General features: G+C 44.2%; 12 non-coding genes across 12 annotated transcripts; all 12 read right to left on the bottom strand.

Annotated features, from left to right (window-relative positions):
* Positions 1 to 1,029: 1,029 nt before the first annotated feature.
* trnal-uag (transfer RNA leucine (anticodon UAG)) lies at positions 1,030 to 1,111 on the bottom strand. Its single transcript has one exon. It is a non-coding gene; the product is annotated as a tRNA-Leu (tRNA).
* Positions 1,112 to 1,684: 573 nt separating this feature from the next.
* On the bottom strand, positions 1,685 to 1,756 carry trnae-uuc (transfer RNA glutamic acid (anticodon UUC)). The gene has a single exon. It is a non-coding gene; the product is annotated as a tRNA-Glu (tRNA).
* A 473-nt stretch (positions 1,757 to 2,229) lies between these two features.
* Positions 2,230 to 2,311, bottom strand: trnal-aag (transfer RNA leucine (anticodon AAG)). Its single transcript has one exon. It is a non-coding gene; the product is annotated as a tRNA-Leu (tRNA).
* A 3,242-nt stretch (positions 2,312 to 5,553) lies between these two features.
* On the bottom strand, positions 5,554 to 5,635 carry trnal-uag (transfer RNA leucine (anticodon UAG)). Its single transcript has one exon. It is a non-coding gene; the product is annotated as a tRNA-Leu (tRNA).
* A 573-nt stretch (positions 5,636 to 6,208) lies between these two features.
* Positions 6,209 to 6,280, bottom strand: trnae-uuc (transfer RNA glutamic acid (anticodon UUC)). Its single transcript has one exon. It is a non-coding gene; the product is annotated as a tRNA-Glu (tRNA).
* Positions 6,281 to 6,753: 473 nt separating this feature from the next.
* On the bottom strand, positions 6,754 to 6,835 carry trnal-aag (transfer RNA leucine (anticodon AAG)). Its single transcript has one exon. It is a non-coding gene; the product is annotated as a tRNA-Leu (tRNA).
* Positions 6,836 to 10,077: 3,242 nt separating this feature from the next.
* Positions 10,078 to 10,159, bottom strand: trnal-uag (transfer RNA leucine (anticodon UAG)). The gene has a single exon. It is a non-coding gene; the product is annotated as a tRNA-Leu (tRNA).
* Positions 10,160 to 10,732: 573 nt separating this feature from the next.
* Positions 10,733 to 10,804, bottom strand: trnae-uuc (transfer RNA glutamic acid (anticodon UUC)). Its single transcript has one exon. It is a non-coding gene; the product is annotated as a tRNA-Glu (tRNA).
* A 473-nt stretch (positions 10,805 to 11,277) lies between these two features.
* Positions 11,278 to 11,359, bottom strand: trnal-aag (transfer RNA leucine (anticodon AAG)). The gene has a single exon. It is a non-coding gene; the product is annotated as a tRNA-Leu (tRNA).
* Positions 11,360 to 14,638: 3,279 nt separating this feature from the next.
* trnal-uag (transfer RNA leucine (anticodon UAG)) lies at positions 14,639 to 14,720 on the bottom strand. Its single transcript has one exon. It is a non-coding gene; the product is annotated as a tRNA-Leu (tRNA).
* Positions 14,721 to 15,293: 573 nt separating this feature from the next.
* trnae-uuc (transfer RNA glutamic acid (anticodon UUC)) lies at positions 15,294 to 15,365 on the bottom strand. The gene has a single exon. It is a non-coding gene; the product is annotated as a tRNA-Glu (tRNA).
* Positions 15,366 to 15,838: 473 nt separating this feature from the next.
* On the bottom strand, positions 15,839 to 15,920 carry trnal-aag (transfer RNA leucine (anticodon AAG)). The gene has a single exon. It is a non-coding gene; the product is annotated as a tRNA-Leu (tRNA).
* Between the last annotated feature and the right edge of the window lie 603 nt (positions 15,921 to 16,523).

The following is a 16,523-nucleotide window of genomic DNA, read 5'->3' on the forward strand; positions in this document are numbered from 1 at the left end:
GCCAGTAAAACCAAGGAACTGGTGGTAGACTTCCGCAGGCACAAGCATTCTCCACTGCAACCACTGAACATCCAAGGTATGGACATTGAGGCTGTGGACAGCTACAGGTACCTTGGTGTTCATCTGAACAATAGACTGGACTGGACTCATAACTCAGACGCCCTCTACAGGAAAGGGCAGAGCAGGCTGTACCTGCTGCGGAGACTCAGGTCGTTTGGAGTGGAGGGCCCACTCCTGAAGACCTTCTATGACTCTGTTGTGGCTTCTGCTATCTTTTATGGCGTGGTCTGCTGGGGCGGCAGCATCTCTGCTGGGGACAGGAAGAGACTGAACAGGGTGATCCGAAGGGCCAGCTCTGTTCTAGGATGCCCTCTGGACCCAGTGGAGGTGGTGAGTGACAGGAGAACGGCGGCTAAGCTGTCATCCCTGTTGGACAACATCTCCCACCCCATGCAGCAGACTGTGACAGCACTGAGCAGCTCCTTCAGTGGGAGACTGCGGCACCCACGGTGTGGGACGGAGAGATTTCGCAGGTCTTTCCTCCCCACTGCTGTCAGACTCCATAATAAAGACTTTAACTGATCAAGCACACACATCCATACATATGCAATAATACTAAGTGCAATAATCCTTCTGTCATCGTTGTATTTTTACTCAGTTGTATATAGTATTTGTATTTGTATTCTATTTTTATCTTATTGTATATTTATTTTATTTTATTCTACTGTATATAGTATTTTATTTTATTCTATTCTGTACAGTTGTGTACTGTATTTATTCTTATTGTATTCTAATTTTTGCCTCATAACTTTTGCACTGTCCACTTCCTGCTGTGACAAAACAAATTTCCCACGTGTGGGACTAATAAAGGTTATCTTATCTTATCACCCTGGTTTGGAAGAATTGCTCTTGATGAGATTCCTGCTTGATTGTACTTGACAGACATTCTGTAACAGATTTGAGTTCCACTGCAGCCCTTACAATTTATTGGTAGGGGATGGAAGAAACACGAAAAGAACCTGAAGACTATGGCAGCAGTGGGATTCGAACCCACGCCTCCGAAGAGACTGGAGCCTAAATCCAGCACCTTAGACCGCTCGGTCATGCTACCATTGCGAGTGAGGACCTCATTGCAAAACTCTAGACAGTAAAACTTGAAAAAGTGCAGCACAAAATAGGAGCTCAGAACATTCAGTGATGCTCTTACTGTTGTAGAAAAACATGTTTAATACTTTTTGGACACAAAAACATCTGCCTGTCCTGGTTAAAACCTGTTCATCAACCCTGATTAACAATGGGCTCTTGGCTCAGTTTCATCATTGTCCATATGCAACTTGTCATAAGCACTGATCAACAGGCAGGATCACCATTCACAGAGAGTCAAGGAAGGGTTCCAATCACAGCATTGTAAGATGGCAAGAGACGTACCCTTAATGCACCCACCCTTGTTTCAAAGAAGCTCATTTGATTTTCACATAAACAGCCACCTTGACTCGCCGCTCATAATTGCAGGCCTGCTTGTGTACATCCTCATCACTGAAGACTGTACAGTCCCGATCTGAACCGTTATGCCATGTGCTTAGCCTTACCTGATGTTTGCCTTCAGCCAACAACTTTGCCCTATGTAATCCATCGTGGGATTAACACAAAGAACACATTGGCTTGTGGGCACATTAAAGACATGTTCCCATACCGGGAGTTGAACCCGGGTCGCCTGGGTGAAAACCAGGAATCCTAACCGCTAGACCATATGGGATTGGTTTGGTAATGCGCCACTGTCGTGCTCGTGCTGCTGGGTTAGAACCAGGCATTCTAGCCGCTAGACCATATGGGACTGCTCCACTGTCATGAAATCAAGGATACTCTTGTCACTCTGCAGCCTTGGTGAGACCAACATAGCAGCACCTTAATCAATTCTCCAGCAGTTGCAGGTTCTGCTCAAAAGCACATTACAAGGGAGTGGACTGGACTTGAAGCACACTTGAGTGGCATGTGGGAAAGTCCACTAACCAGTCAGTGATGAGACCATGAACAAAAAGACATGAAAAACATGCAAGTTGTAAATGACTTTACAGCACGTGCCTAATGTGGTTTGGAAGAATTGCTCCTGATGGGTTTCCTGCATGTTTGGACTTGACAGACATTCTATAACAGATTTGATTTCCACTGCAGCCCTTACAATTTATTGGTAAGGCATGGAAGAAACAAAACTTTGCCGCTAGAACACTATGGCAGCAGTGGGATTCGAACCCACGCCTCCGAAGAGACTGGAGCCTTAATCCAGCACCTTAGACCGCTCGGTCATGCTACCAATGCGAGTAAGGACCTCATCGCAAAAATCTAGATAGTAAAACTTGAAAAGTGCAGCACAAAATAGAAGCCCAGAACATTCAGTGATGCTCTTGCTGTTTTAGAAAAACATGTTTAATACTTGCCTGAATGTTTTTGGATACAATAGCATCTGCCTGCCCTGGTTAAACTCTTATTGCAGCAATAGGATTTCAACCCACATGTGTGAGGAGCCTGGAGTCTTAACCCAGATCCTTAGACCACACAATCTAACACCTTACAATGCGGTGGACTTGAAGCACACTTGAGTAGCCACTAACCAGTCAGTGTTGACACTGTGAATAAAAATATATGAAACACCTGCACATTGTAAATGACTTTTGCAAAAGAATTTCTTTTATTCATGTATTAATCGCATTATTATAAAAACAAACAATATCCTGCTCACTCTTCTGTTAATCTTCTTCTCCACTGATGCCTTACAAAAGCCGAAGCTATTGTTGCCTATCTGTACTTCAACATCATTAGTGAAAGGTCAAAATGACTGACCATGAGAGACGTGAGACCGTCTCTGGAAGGCTCTGATTCTTCTATTGAAGTTGGACTTGAAGTGGATTGGACTTGAGAGTTTTATTTCTTGAACATCTGTAAATTGTATTCAACAGATATTAACTGAAATGGAACTAGGGCAAGAGCATAGTCTCATGTAACACACACTCGTGTTACATTTGTACCACAAGGTAACCAAGTAAGTTATTACAAAGATATTCCTATTTACAACGATGGGCTAGGGAAAGGTAGTAATGAGAGTATTTAAAAAGAAGTATCAAAAGTTAACCCTGTATTCCTGAGAATTCTTTTAGAATGTTTCGAATTCACAAGAGCTATTTTAGGATTTTTGAGAGTTCTATTAGAATGTTCCAGATTCCTGAGCGTTCTTAGACTGTTCCAGATTCCTGAGAATTCTTTTAGAATGTTTCGAATTCACAAGAGCTATTTTAGGATTTTTGAGAGTTCTATTGGAATGTTCCAGATTCCTGAGAATCCTTTTAGGATGTTCCAAATTCCTCCAAATAATTCTCAATGACACATTGCAACACCAAGTTTTATTATAGTCACACATTGCAATAGAGTTTTCTGGGTAATTGACCAAGTCTGGTGGCATTACCTCCAAAGCTTATAGAAGTTTCTGCTAACAGCAGCTACATTGTCAGGAACAGCACCTACCAACAGATATCCTCAACAGCTCACCTCACTATCATAACCGAGCAATATTATTGTCAAATGTTGATGTTATTCACCTACAAAAACTCCTGGCTGTCCGTTGCTGTCATGGGGTGCGGAGGGTTAAATAGCAGCGCACATCTGAAAATAGCTTAACATACTCATGGTCCCTTTGTGGTTGTATAATACCTTGGTGCCACTGGATTTCAGCATGTCTCTCACACTCATACTGGTAACAGATGGTATCTCAGGATGTTTGAGGGAAGCATTCACACATAAAGGACCCAGAGTGGGGGGAGGAGTCTTTTGTCTCCTTCTCCACTGTAAGAGGTGGCAAGGGAGTGTGAAACTTTCTTTGGGGGTGGGGGTACCAAAGGTGTGAAAACAGCTGTGTACTGCCTTTAGTTCCTGTAAGAGGTATGTAACTGAAGGCCATGCTAGACTCAGTTAGGGACTCTGCCCATCGTCTGCCCCGCAATGATGCATTCCTTCACCAAGCTTGGCTTCTGTTCTTGTTATTATTAAAGAATGTTAGCTACCACTGACCGCTTGTCTGGAGGCTTTATTGAATGGAAAACTTGCACAACACCTAACATCATGGAGACCGCTGGAAGCACTGTGAGAATCATGTTCTTTGATTTCTCCAGTGCCTTCAACACCATTCTTCCCTCGGTTCTAAAGGATAAGCTGGAGAACTCTGGAGTGGACCATCACCTCACTACCTGGATCCTGGACTACCTCACCGACCGACCACAGTATGTGAGGACTCAGGGCTGTGTGTCGGACAGGGTCGTCTGCAGTACGGGGGCCCCACAGGGAACGGTTCTGGCTCCGTTCCTCTTCACCATCTACACTGCAGACTTCTCCCACAATTCCACCCAGTGCTTCCTGCAGAAGTTCTCTGATGACTCTGCAATAGTCGGCCTCATCACTGATGGGGACGACAAGGAGTACAGAGGTCTGACCCAAGACTTTGTGGACTGGTGCCAGCTGAACTACCTCCAGATCAACGCCAGTAAAACCAAGGAACTGGTGGTAGACTTCCGCAGGCACAAGCATTCTCCACTGCAACCACTGAACATCCAAGGTATGGACATTGAGGCTGTGGACAGCTACAGGTACCTTGGTGTTCATCTGAACAATAGACTGGACTGGACTCATAACTCAGACGCCCTCTACAGGAAAGGGCAGAGCAGGCTGTACCTGCTGCGGAGACTCAGGTCGTTTGGAGTGGAGGGCCCACTCCTGAAGACCTTCTATGACTCTGTTGTGGCTTCTGCTATCTTTTATGGCGTGGTCTGCTGGGGCGGCAGCATCTCTGCTGGGGACAGGAAGAGACTGAACAGGGTGATCCGAAGGGCCAGCTCTGTTCTAGGATGCCCTCTGGACCCAGTGGAGGTGGTGAGTGACAGGAGAACGGCGGCTAAGCTGTCATCCCTGTTGGACAACATCTCCCACCCCATGCAGCAGACTGTGACAGCACTGAGCAGCTCCTTCAGTGGGAGACTGCGGCACCCACGGTGTGGGACGGAGAGATTTCGCAGGTCTTTCCTCCCCACTGCTGTCAGACTCCATAATAAAGACTTTAACTGATCAAGCACACACATCCATACATATGCAATAATACTAAGTGCAATAATCCTTCTGTCATCGTTGTATTTTTACTCAGTTGTATATAGTATTTGTATTTGTATTCTATTTTTATCTTATTGTATATTTATTTTATTTTATTCTACTGTATATAGTATTTTATTTTATTCTATTCTGTACAGTTGTGTACTGTATTTATTCTTATTGTATTCTAATTTTTGCCTCATAACTTTTGCACTGTCCACTTCCTGCTGTGACAAAACAAATTTCCCACGTGTGGGACTAATAAAGGTTATCTTATCTTATCACCCTGGTTTGGAAGAATTGCTCTTGATGAGATTCCTGCTTGATTGTACTTGACAGACATTCTGTAACAGATTTGAGTTCCACTGCAGCCCTTACAATTTATTGGTAGGGGATGGAAGAAACACGAAAAGAACCTGAAGACTATGGCAGCAGTGGGATTCGAACCCACGCCTCCGAAGAGACTGGAGCCTAAATCCAGCACCTTAGACCGCTCGGTCATGCTACCATTGCGAGTGAGGACCTCATCGCAAAACTCTAGACAGTAAAACTTGAAAAAGTGCAGCACAAAATAGAAGCTCAGAACATTCAGTGATGCTCTTACTGTTGTAGAAAAACATGTTTAATACTTTTTGGACACAAAAACATCTGCCTGTCCTGGTTAAAACCTGTTCATCAACCCTGATTAACAATGGGCTCTTGGCTCAGTTTCATCATTGTCCATATGCAACTTGTCATAAGCACTGATCAACAGGCAGGATCACCATTCACAGAGAGTCAAGGAAGGGTTCCAATCACAGCATTGTAAGATGGCAAGAGACGTACCCTTAATGCACCCACCCTTGTTTCAAAGAAGCTCATTTGATTTTCACATAAACAGCCACCTTGACTCGCCGCTCATAATTGCAGGCCTGCTTGTGTACATCCTCATCACTGAAGACTGTACAGTCCCGATCTGAACCGTTATGCCATGTGCTTAGCCTTACCTGATGTTTGCCTTCAGCCAACAACTTTGCCCTATGTAATCCATCGTGGGATTAACACAAAGAACACATTGGCTTGTGGGCACATTAAAGACATGTTCCCATACCGGGAGTTGAACCCGGGTCGCCTGGGTGAAAACCAGGAATCCTAACCGCTAGACCATATGGGATTGGTTTGGTAATGCGCCACTGTCGTGCTCGTGCTGCTGGGTTAGAACCAGGCATTCTAGCCGCTAGACCATATGGGACTGCTCCACTGTCATGAAATCAAGGATACTCTTGTCACTCTGCAGCCTTGGTGAGACCAACATAGCAGCACCTTAATCAATTCTCCAGCAGTTGCAGGTTCTGCTCAAAAGCACATTACAAGGGAGTGGACTGGACTTGAAGCACACTTGAGTGGCATGTGGGAAAGTCCACTAACCAGTCAGTGATGAGACCATGAACAAAAAGACATGAAAAACATGCAAGTTGTAAATGACTTTACAGCACGTGCCTAATGTGGTTTGGAAGAATTGCTCCTGATGGGTTTCCTGCATGTTTGGACTTGACAGACATTCTATAACAGATTTGATTTCCACTGCAGCCCTTACAATTTATTGGTAAGGCATGGAAGAAACAAAACTTTGCCGCTAGAACACTATGGCAGCAGTGGGATTCGAACCCACGCCTCCGAAGAGACTGGAGCCTTAATCCAGCACCTTAGACCGCTCGGTCATGCTACCAATGCAAGTAAGGACCTCATCGCAAAAATCTAGATAGTAAAACTTGAAAAGTGCAGCACAAAATAGAAGCCCAGAACATTCAGTGATGCTCTTGCTGTTTTAGAAAAACATGTTTAATACTTGCCTGAATGTTTTTGGATACAATAGCATCTGCCTGCCCTGGTTAAACTCTTATTGCAGCAATAGGATTTCAACCCACATGTGTGAGGAGCCTGGAGTCTTAACCCAGATCCTTAGACCACACAATCTAACACCTTACAATGCGGTGGACTTGAAGCACACTTGAGTAGCCACTAACCAGTCAGTGTTGACACTGTGAATAAAAATATATGAAACACCTGCACATTGTAAATGACTTTTGCAAAAGAATTTCTTTTATTCATGTATTAATCGCATTATTATAAAAACAAACAATATCCTGCTCACTCTTCTGTTAATCTTCTTCTCCACTGATGCCTTACAAAAGCCGAAGCTATTGTTGCCTATCTGTACTTCAACATCATTAGTGAAAGGTCAAAATGACTGACCATGAGAGACGTGAGACCGTCTCTGGAAGGCTCTGATTCTTCTATTGAAGTTGGACTTGAAGTGGATTGGACTTGAGAGTTTTATTTCTTGAACATCTGTAAATTGTATTCAACAGATATTAACTGAAATGGAACTAGGGCAAGAGCGTAGTCTCATGTAACACACACTCGTGTTACATTTGTACCACAAGGTAACCAAGTAAGTTATTACAAAGATATTCCTATTTACAACGATGGGCTAGGGAAAGGTAGTAATGAGAGTATTTAAAAAGAAGTATCAAAAGTTAACCCTGTATTCCTGAGAATTCTTTTAGAATGTTTCGAATTCACAAGAGCTATTTTAGGATTTTTGAGAGTTCTATTAGAATGTTCCAGATTCCTGAGCGTTCTTAGACTGTTCCAGATTCCTGAGAATTCTTTTAGAATGTTTCGAATTCACAAGAGCTATTTTAGGATTTTTGAGAGTTCTATTGGAATGTTCCAGATTCCTGAGAATCCTTTTAGGATGTTCCAAATTCCTCCAAATAATTCTCAATGACACATTGCAACACCAAGTTTTATTATAGTCACACATTGCAATAGAGTTTTCTGGGTAATTGACCAAGTCTGGTGGCATTACCTCCAAAGCTTATAGAAGTTTCTGCTAACAGCAGCTACATTGTCAGGAACAGCACCTACCAACAGATATCCTCAACAGATCACCTCACTATCATAACCGAGCAATATTATTGTCAAATGTTGATGTTATTCACCTACAAAAACTCCTGGCTGTCCGTTGCTGTCATGGGGTGCGGAGGGTTAAATAGCAGCGCACATCTGAAAATAGCTTAACATACTCATGGTCCCCTTGTGGTTGTATAATACCTTGGTGCCACTGGATTTCAGCATGTCTCTCACACTCATACTGGTAACAGATGGTATCTCAGGATGTTTGAGGGAAGCATTCACACATAAAGGACCCAGAGTGGGGGGAGGAGTCTTTTGTCTCCTTCTCCACTGTAAGAGGTGGCAAGGGAGTGTGAAACTTTCTTTGGGGGTGGGGGTACCAAAGGTGTGAAAACAGCTGTGTACTGCCTTTAGTTCCTGTAAGAGGTATGTAACTGAAGGCCATGCTAGACTCAGTTAGGGACTCTGCCCATCGTCTGCCCCGCAATGATGCATTCCTTCACCAAGCTTGGCTTCTGTTCTTGTTATTATTAAAGAATGTTAGCTACCACTGACCGCTTGTCTGGAGGCTTTATTGAATGGAAAACTTGCACAACACCTAACATCATGGAGACCGCTGGAAGCACTGTGAGAATCATGTTCTTTGATTTCTCCAGTGCCTTCAACACCATTCTTCCCTCGGTTCTAAAGGATAAGCTGGAGAACTCTGGAGTGGACCATCACCTCACTACCTGGATCCTGGACTACCTCACCGACCGACCACAGTATGTGAGGACTCAGGGCTGTGTGTCGGACAGGGTCGTCTGCAGTACGGGGGCCCCACAGGGAACGGTTCTGGCTCCGTTCCTCTTCACCATCTACACTGCAGACTTCTCCCACAATTCCACCCAGTGCTTCCTGCAGAAGTTCTCTGATGACTCTGCAATAGTCGGCCTCATCACTGATGGGGACGACAAGGAGTACAGAGGTCTGACCCAAGACTTTGTGGACTGGTGCCAGCTGAACTACCTCCAGATCAACGCCAGTAAAACCAAGGAACTGGTGGTAGACTTCCGCAGGCACAAGCATTCTCCACTGCAACCACTGAACATCCAAGGTATGGACATTGAGGCTGTGGACAGCTACAGGTACCTTGGTGTTCATCTGAACAATAGACTGGACTGGACTCATAACTCAGACGCCCTCTACAGGAAAGGGCAGAGCAGGCTGTACCTGCTGCGGAGACTCAGGTCGTTTGGAGTGGAGGGCCCACTCCTGAAGACCTTCTATGACTCTGTTGTGGCTTCTGCTATCTTTTATGGCGTGGTCTGCTGGGGCGGCAGCATCTCTGCTGGGGACAGGAAGAGACTGAACAGGGTGATCCGAAGGGCCAGCTCTGTTCTAGGATGCCCTCTGGACCCAGTGGAGGTGGTGAGTGACAGGAGAACGGCGGCTAAGCTGTCATCCCTGTTGGACAACATCTCCCACCCCATGCAGCAGACTGTGACAGCACTGAGCAGCTCCTTCAGTGGGAGACTGCGGCACCCACGGTGTGGGACGGAGAGATTTCGCAGGTCTTTCCTCCCCACTGCTGTCAGACTCCATAATAAAGACTTTAACTGATCAAGCACACACATCCATACATATGCAATAATACTAAGTGCAATAATCCTTCTGTCATCGTTGTATTTTTACTCAGTTGTATATAGTATTTGTATTTGTATTCTATTTTTATCTTATTGTATATTTATTTTATTTTATTCTACTGTATATAGTATTTTATTTTATTCTATTCTGTACAGTTGTGTACTGTATTTATTCTTATTGTATTCTAATTTTTGCCTCATAACTTTTGCACTGTCCACTTCCTGCTGTGACAAAACAAATTTCCCACGTGTGGGACTAATAAAGGTTATCTTATCTTATCACCCTGGTTTGGAAGAATTGCTCTTGATGAGATTCCTGCTTGATTGTACTTGACAGACATTCTGTAACAGATTTGAGTTCCACTGCAGCCCTTACAATTTATTGGTAGGGGATGGAAGAAACACGAAAAGAACCTGAAGACTATGGCAGCAGTGGGATTCGAACCCACGCCTCCGAAGAGACTGGAGCCTAAATCCAGCACCTTAGACCGCTCGGTCATGCTACCATTGCGAGTGAGGACCTCATCGCAAAACTCTAGACAGTAAAACTTGAAAAAGTGCAGCACAAAATAGGAGCTCAGAACATTCAGTGATGCTCTTACTGTTGTAGAAAAACATGTTTAATACTTTTTGGACACAAAAACATCTGCCTGTCCTGGTTAAAACCTGTTCATCAACCCTGATTAACAATGGGCTCTTGGCTCAGTTTCATCATTGTCCATATGCAACTTGTCATAAGCACTGATCAACAGGCAGGATCACCATTCACAGAGAGTCAAGGAAGGGTTCCAATCACAGCATTGTAAGATGGCAAGAGACGTACCCTTAATGCACCCACCCTTGTTTCAAAGAAGCTCATTTGATTTTCACATAAACAGCCACCTTGACTCGCCGCTCATAATTGCAGGCCTGCTTGTGTACATCCTCATCACTGAAGACTGTACAGTCCCGATCTGAACCGTTATGCCATGTGCTTAGCCTTACCTGATGTTTGCCTTCAGCCAACAACTTTGCCCTATGTAATCCATCGTGGGATTAACACAAAGAACACATTGGCTTGTGGGCACATTAAAGACATGTTCCCATACCGGGAGTTGAACCCGGGTCGCCTGGGTGAAAACCAGGAATCCTAACCGCTAGACCATATGGGATTGGTTTGGTAATGCGCCACTGTCGTGCTCGTGCTGCTGGGTTAGAACCAGGCATTCTAGCCGCTAGACCATATGGGACTGCTCCACTGTCATGAAATCAAGGATACTCTTGTCACTCTGCAGCCTTGGTGAGACCAACATAGCAGCACCTTAATCAATTCTCCAGCAGTTGCAGGTTCTGCTCAAAAGCACATTACAAGGGAGTGGACTGGACTTGAAGCACACTTGAGTGGCATGTGGGAAAGTCCACTAACCAGTCAGTGATGAGACCATGAACAAAAAGACATGAAAAACATGCAAGTTGTAAATGACTTTACAGCACGTGCCTAATGTGGTTTGGAAGAATTGCTCCTGATGGGTTTCCTGCATGTTTGGACTTGACAGACATTCTATAACAGATTTGATTTCCACTGCAGCCCTTACAATTTATTGGTAAGGCATGGAAGAAACAAAACTTTGCCGCTAGAACACTATGGCAGCAGTGGGATTCGAACCCACGCCTCCGAAGAGACTGGAGCCTTAATCCAGCACCTTAGACCGCTCGGTCATGCTACCAATGCGAGTAAGGACCTCATCGCAAAAATCTAGATAGTAAAACTTGAAAAGTGCAGCACAAAATAGAAGCCCAGAACATTCAGTGATGCTCTTGCTGTTTTAGAAAAACATGTTTAATACTTGCCTGAATGTTTTTGGATACAATAGCATCTGCCTGCCCTGGTTAAACTCTTATTGCAGCAATAGGATTTCAACCCACATGTGTGAGGAGCCTGGAGTCTTAACCCAGATCCTTAGACCACACAATCTAACACCTTACAATGCGGTGGACTTGAAGCACACTTGAGTAGCCACTAACCAGTCAGTGTTGACACTGTGAATAAAAATATATGAAACACCTGCACATTGTAAATGACTTTTGCAAAAGAATTTCTTTTATTCATGTATTAATCGCATTATTATAAAAACAAACAATATCCTGCTCACTCTTCTGTTAATCTTCTTCTCCACTGATGCCTTACAAAAGCCGAAGCTATTGTTGCCTATCTGTACTTCAACATCATTAGTGAAAGGTCAAAATGACTGACCATGAGAGACGTGAGACCGTCTCTGGAAGGCTCTGATTCTTCTATTGAAGTTGGACTTGAAGTGGATTGGACTTGAGAGTTTTATTTCTTGAACATCTGTAAATTGTATTCAACAGATATTAACTGAAATGGAACTAGGGCAAGAGCGTAGTCTCATGTAACACACACTCGTGTTACATTTGTACCACAAGGTAACCAAGTAAGTTATTACAAAGATATTCCTATTTACAACGATGGGCTAGGGAAAGGTAGTAATGAGAGTATTTAAAAAGAAGTATCAAAAGTTAACCCTGTATTCCTGAGAATTCTTTTAGAATGTTTCGAATTCACAAGAGCTATTTTAGGATTTTTGAGAGTTCTATTAGAATGTTCCAGATTCCTGAGCGTTCTTAGACTGTTCCAGATTCCTGAGAATTCTTTTAGAATGTTTCGAATTCACAAGAGCTATTTTAGGATTTTTGAGAGTTCTATTGGAATGTTCCAGATTCCTGAGAATCCTTTTAGGATGTTCCAAATTCCTCCAAATAATTCTCAATGACACATTGCAACACCAAGTTTTATTATAGTCACACATTGCAATAGAGTTTTCTGGGTAATTGACCAAGTCTGGTGGCATTACCTCCAAAGCTTATAGAAGTTTCTGCTAACAGCAGCTACATTGTCAGGAACAGCACCTACCAACAGATATCCTCAACAGCTCACCTCACTATCATAACCGAGCAATATTATTGTCAAATGTTGATGTTATTCACCTACAAAAACTCCTGGCTGTCCGTTGCTGTCATGGGGTGCGGAGGGTTAAATAGCAGCGCACATCTGAAAATAGCTTAACATACTCATGGTCCCTTTGTGGTTGTATAATACCTTGGTGCCACTGGATTTCAGCATGTCTCTCACACTCATACTGGTAACAGATGGTATCTCAGGATGTTTGAGGGAAGCATTCACACATAAAGGACCCAGAGTGGGGGGAGGAGTCTTTTGTCTCCTTCTCCACTGTAAGAGGTGGCAAGGGAGTGTGAAACTTTCTTTGGGGGTGGGGGTACCAAAGGTGTGAAAACAGCTGTGTACTGCCTTTAGTTCCTGTAAGAGGTATGTAACTGAAGGCCATGCTAGACTCAGTTAGGGACTCTGCCCATCGTCTGCCCCGCAATGATGCATTCCTTCACCAAGCTTGGCTTCTGTTCTTGTTATTATTAAAGAATGTTAGCTACCACTGACCGCTTGTCTGGAGGCTTTATTGAATGGAAAACTTGCACAACACCTAACATCATGGAGACCGCTGGAAGCACTGTGAGAATCATGTTCTTTGATTTCTCCAGTGCCTTCAATTTGATTGAATTTTATTGTTTTGCCTTTGGGGTGGCACCTGGGGTGGCCAGTCTGGTTGGGGGGGTGGCCTGTGCCCCCCCAGGCCACCCCGCTGTACACGCCATTGATCCTGGACTACCTCACCGACCGACCACAGTATGTGAGGACTCAGGGCTGTGTGTCGGACAGGGTCGTCTGCAGTACGGGGGCCCCACAGGGAACGGTTCTGGCTACGTTCCTCTTCACCATCTACACTGCAGACTTCTCCCACAATTCCACCCAGTGCTTCCTGCAGAAGTTCTCTGATGACTCTGCAATAGTCGGCCTCATCACTGATGGGGACGACAAGGAGTACAGAGGTCTGACCCAAGACTTTGTGGACTGGTGCCAGCTGAACTACCTCCAGATCAACGCCAGTAAAACCAAGGAACTGGTGGTAGACTTCCGCAGGCACAAGCATTCTCCACTGCAACCACTGAACATCCAAGGTATGGACATTGAGGCTGTGGACAGCTACAGGTACCTTGGTGTTCATCTGAACAATAGACTGGACTGGACTCATAACTCAGACGCCCTCTACAGGAAAGGGCAGAGCAGGCTGTACCTGCTGCGGAGACTCAGGTCGTTTGGAGTGGAGGGCCCACTCCTGAAGACCTTCTATGACTCTGTTGTGGCTTCTGCTATCTTTTATGGCGTGGTCTGCTGGGGCGGCAGCATCTCTGCTGGGGACAGGAAGAGACTGAACAGGGTGATCCGAAGGGCCAGCTCTGTTCTAGGATGCCCTCTGGACCCAGTGGAGGTGGTGAGTGACAGGAGAACGGCGGCTAAGCTGTCATCCCTGTTGGACAACATCTCCCACCCCATGCAGCAGACTGTGACAGCACTGAGCAGCTCCTTCAGTGGGAGACTGCGGCACCCACGGTGTGGGACGGAGAGATTTCGCAGGTCTTTCCTCCCCACTGCTGTCAGACTCCATAATAAAGACTTTAACTGATCAAGCACACACATCCATACATATGCAATAATACTAAGTGCAATAATCCTTCTGTCATCGTTGTATTTTTACTCAGTTGTTTAAAGTATTTGTATTTGTATTCTATTTTTATCTTATTGTATATTTATTTTATTTTATTCTACTGTATATAGTATTTTATTTTATTCTATTCTGTACAGTTGTGTACTGTATTTATTCTTATTGTATTCTAATTTTTGCCTCATAACTTTTGCACTGTCCACTTCCTGCTGTGACAAAACAAATTCCCCACGTGTGGGACTAATAAAGGTTATCTTATCTTATCACCCTGGTTTGGAAGAATTGCTCTTGATGAGATTCCTGCTTGATTGTACTTGACAGACATTCTGTAACAGATTTGAGTTCCACTGCAGCCCTTACAATTTATTGGTAGGGGATGGAAGAAACACGAAAAGAACCTGAAGACTATGGCAGCAGTGGGATTCGAACCCACGCCGCCGAAGAGACTGGAGCCTAAATCCAGCACCTTAGACCGCTCGGTCATGCTACCATTGCGAGTGAGGACCTCATCGCAAAACTCTAGACAGTAAAACTTGAAAAAGTGCAGCACAAAATAGGAGCTCAGAACATTCAGTGATGCTCTTACTGTTGTAGAAAAACATGTTTAATACTTTTTGGACACAAAAACATCTGCCTGTCCTGGTTAAAACCTGTTCATCAACCCTGATTAACAATGGGCTCTTGGCTCAGTTTCATCATTGTCCATATGCAACTTGTCATAAGCACTGATCAACAGGCAGGATCACCATTCACAGAGAGTCAAGGAAGGGTTCCAATCACAGCATTGTAAGATGGCAAGAGACGTACCCTTAATGCACCCACCCTTGTTTCAAAGAAGCTCATTTGATTTTCACATAAACAGCCACCTTGACTCGCCGCTCATAATTGCAGGCCTGCTTGTGTACATCCTCATCACTGAAGACTGTACAGTCCCGATCTGAACCGTTATGCCATGTGCTTAGCCTTACCTGATGTTTGCCTTCAGCCAACAACTTTGCCCTATGTAATCCATCGTGGGATTAACACAAAGAACACATTGGCTTGTGGGCACATTAAAGACATGTTCCCATACCGGGAGTTGAACCCGGGTCGCCTGGGTGAAAACCAGGAATCTTAACCGCTAGACCATATGGGATTGGTTTGGTAATGCGCCACTGTCGTGCTCGTGCTGCTGGGTTAGAACCAGGCATTCTAGCCGCTAGACCATATGGGACTGCTCCACTGTCATGAAATCAAGGATACTCTTGTCACTCTGCAGCCTTGGTGAGACCAACATAGCAGCACCTTAATCAATTCTCCAGCAGTTGCAGGTTCTGCTCAAAAGCACATTACAAGGGAGTGGACTGGACTTGAAGCACACTTGAGTGGCATGTGGGAAAGTCCACTAACCAGTCAGTGATGAGACCATGAACAAAAAGACATGAAAAACATGCAAGTTGTAAATGACTTTACAGCACGTGCCTAATGTGGTTTGGAAGAATTGCTCCTGATGGGTTTCCTGCATGTTTGGACTTGACAGACATTCTATAACAGATTTGATTTCCACTGCAGCCCTTACAATTTATTGGTAAGGCATGGAAGAAACAAAACTTTGCCGCTAGAACACTATGGCAGCAGTGGGATTCGAACCCACGCCTCCGAAGAGACTGGAGCCTTAATCCAGCACCTTAGACCGCTCGGTCATGCTACCAATGCGAGTAAGGACCTCATCGCAAAAATCTAGATAGTAAAACTTGAAAAGTGCAGCACAAAATAGAAGCCCAGAACATTCAGTGATGCTCTTGCTGTTTTAGAAAAACATGTTTAATACTTGCCTGAATGTTTTTGGATACAATAGCATCTGCCTGCCCTGGTTAAACTCTTATTGCAGCAATAGGATTTCAACCCACATGTGTGAGGAGCCTGGAGTCTTAACCCAGATCCTTAGACCACACAATCTAACACCTTACAATGCGGTGGACTTGAAGCACACTTGAGTAGCCACTAACCAGTCAGTGTTGACACTGTGAATAAAAATATATGAAACACCTGCACATTGTAAATGACTTTTGCAAAAGAATTTCTTTTATTCATGTATTAATCGCATTATTATAAAAACAAACAATATCCTGCTCACTCTTCTGTTAATCTTCTTCTCCACTGATGCCTTACAAAAGCCGAAGCTATTGTTGCCTATCTGTACTTCAACATCATTAGTGAAAGGTCAAAATGACTGACCATGAGAGACGTGAGACCGTCTCTGGAAGGCTCTGATTCTTCTATTGAAGTTGGACTTGAAGTGGATTGGACTTGA

Source organism: Diplotaxodon limnothrissa, linkage group LG3 (genome assembly GCF_057381915.1).
Source record: "Diplotaxodon limnothrissa isolate DT_005_m linkage group LG3, D_limnothrissa_male_GT1.1, whole genome shotgun sequence".
NCBI lineage: Eukaryota > Metazoa > Chordata > Actinopteri > Cichliformes > Cichlidae > Diplotaxodon > Diplotaxodon limnothrissa.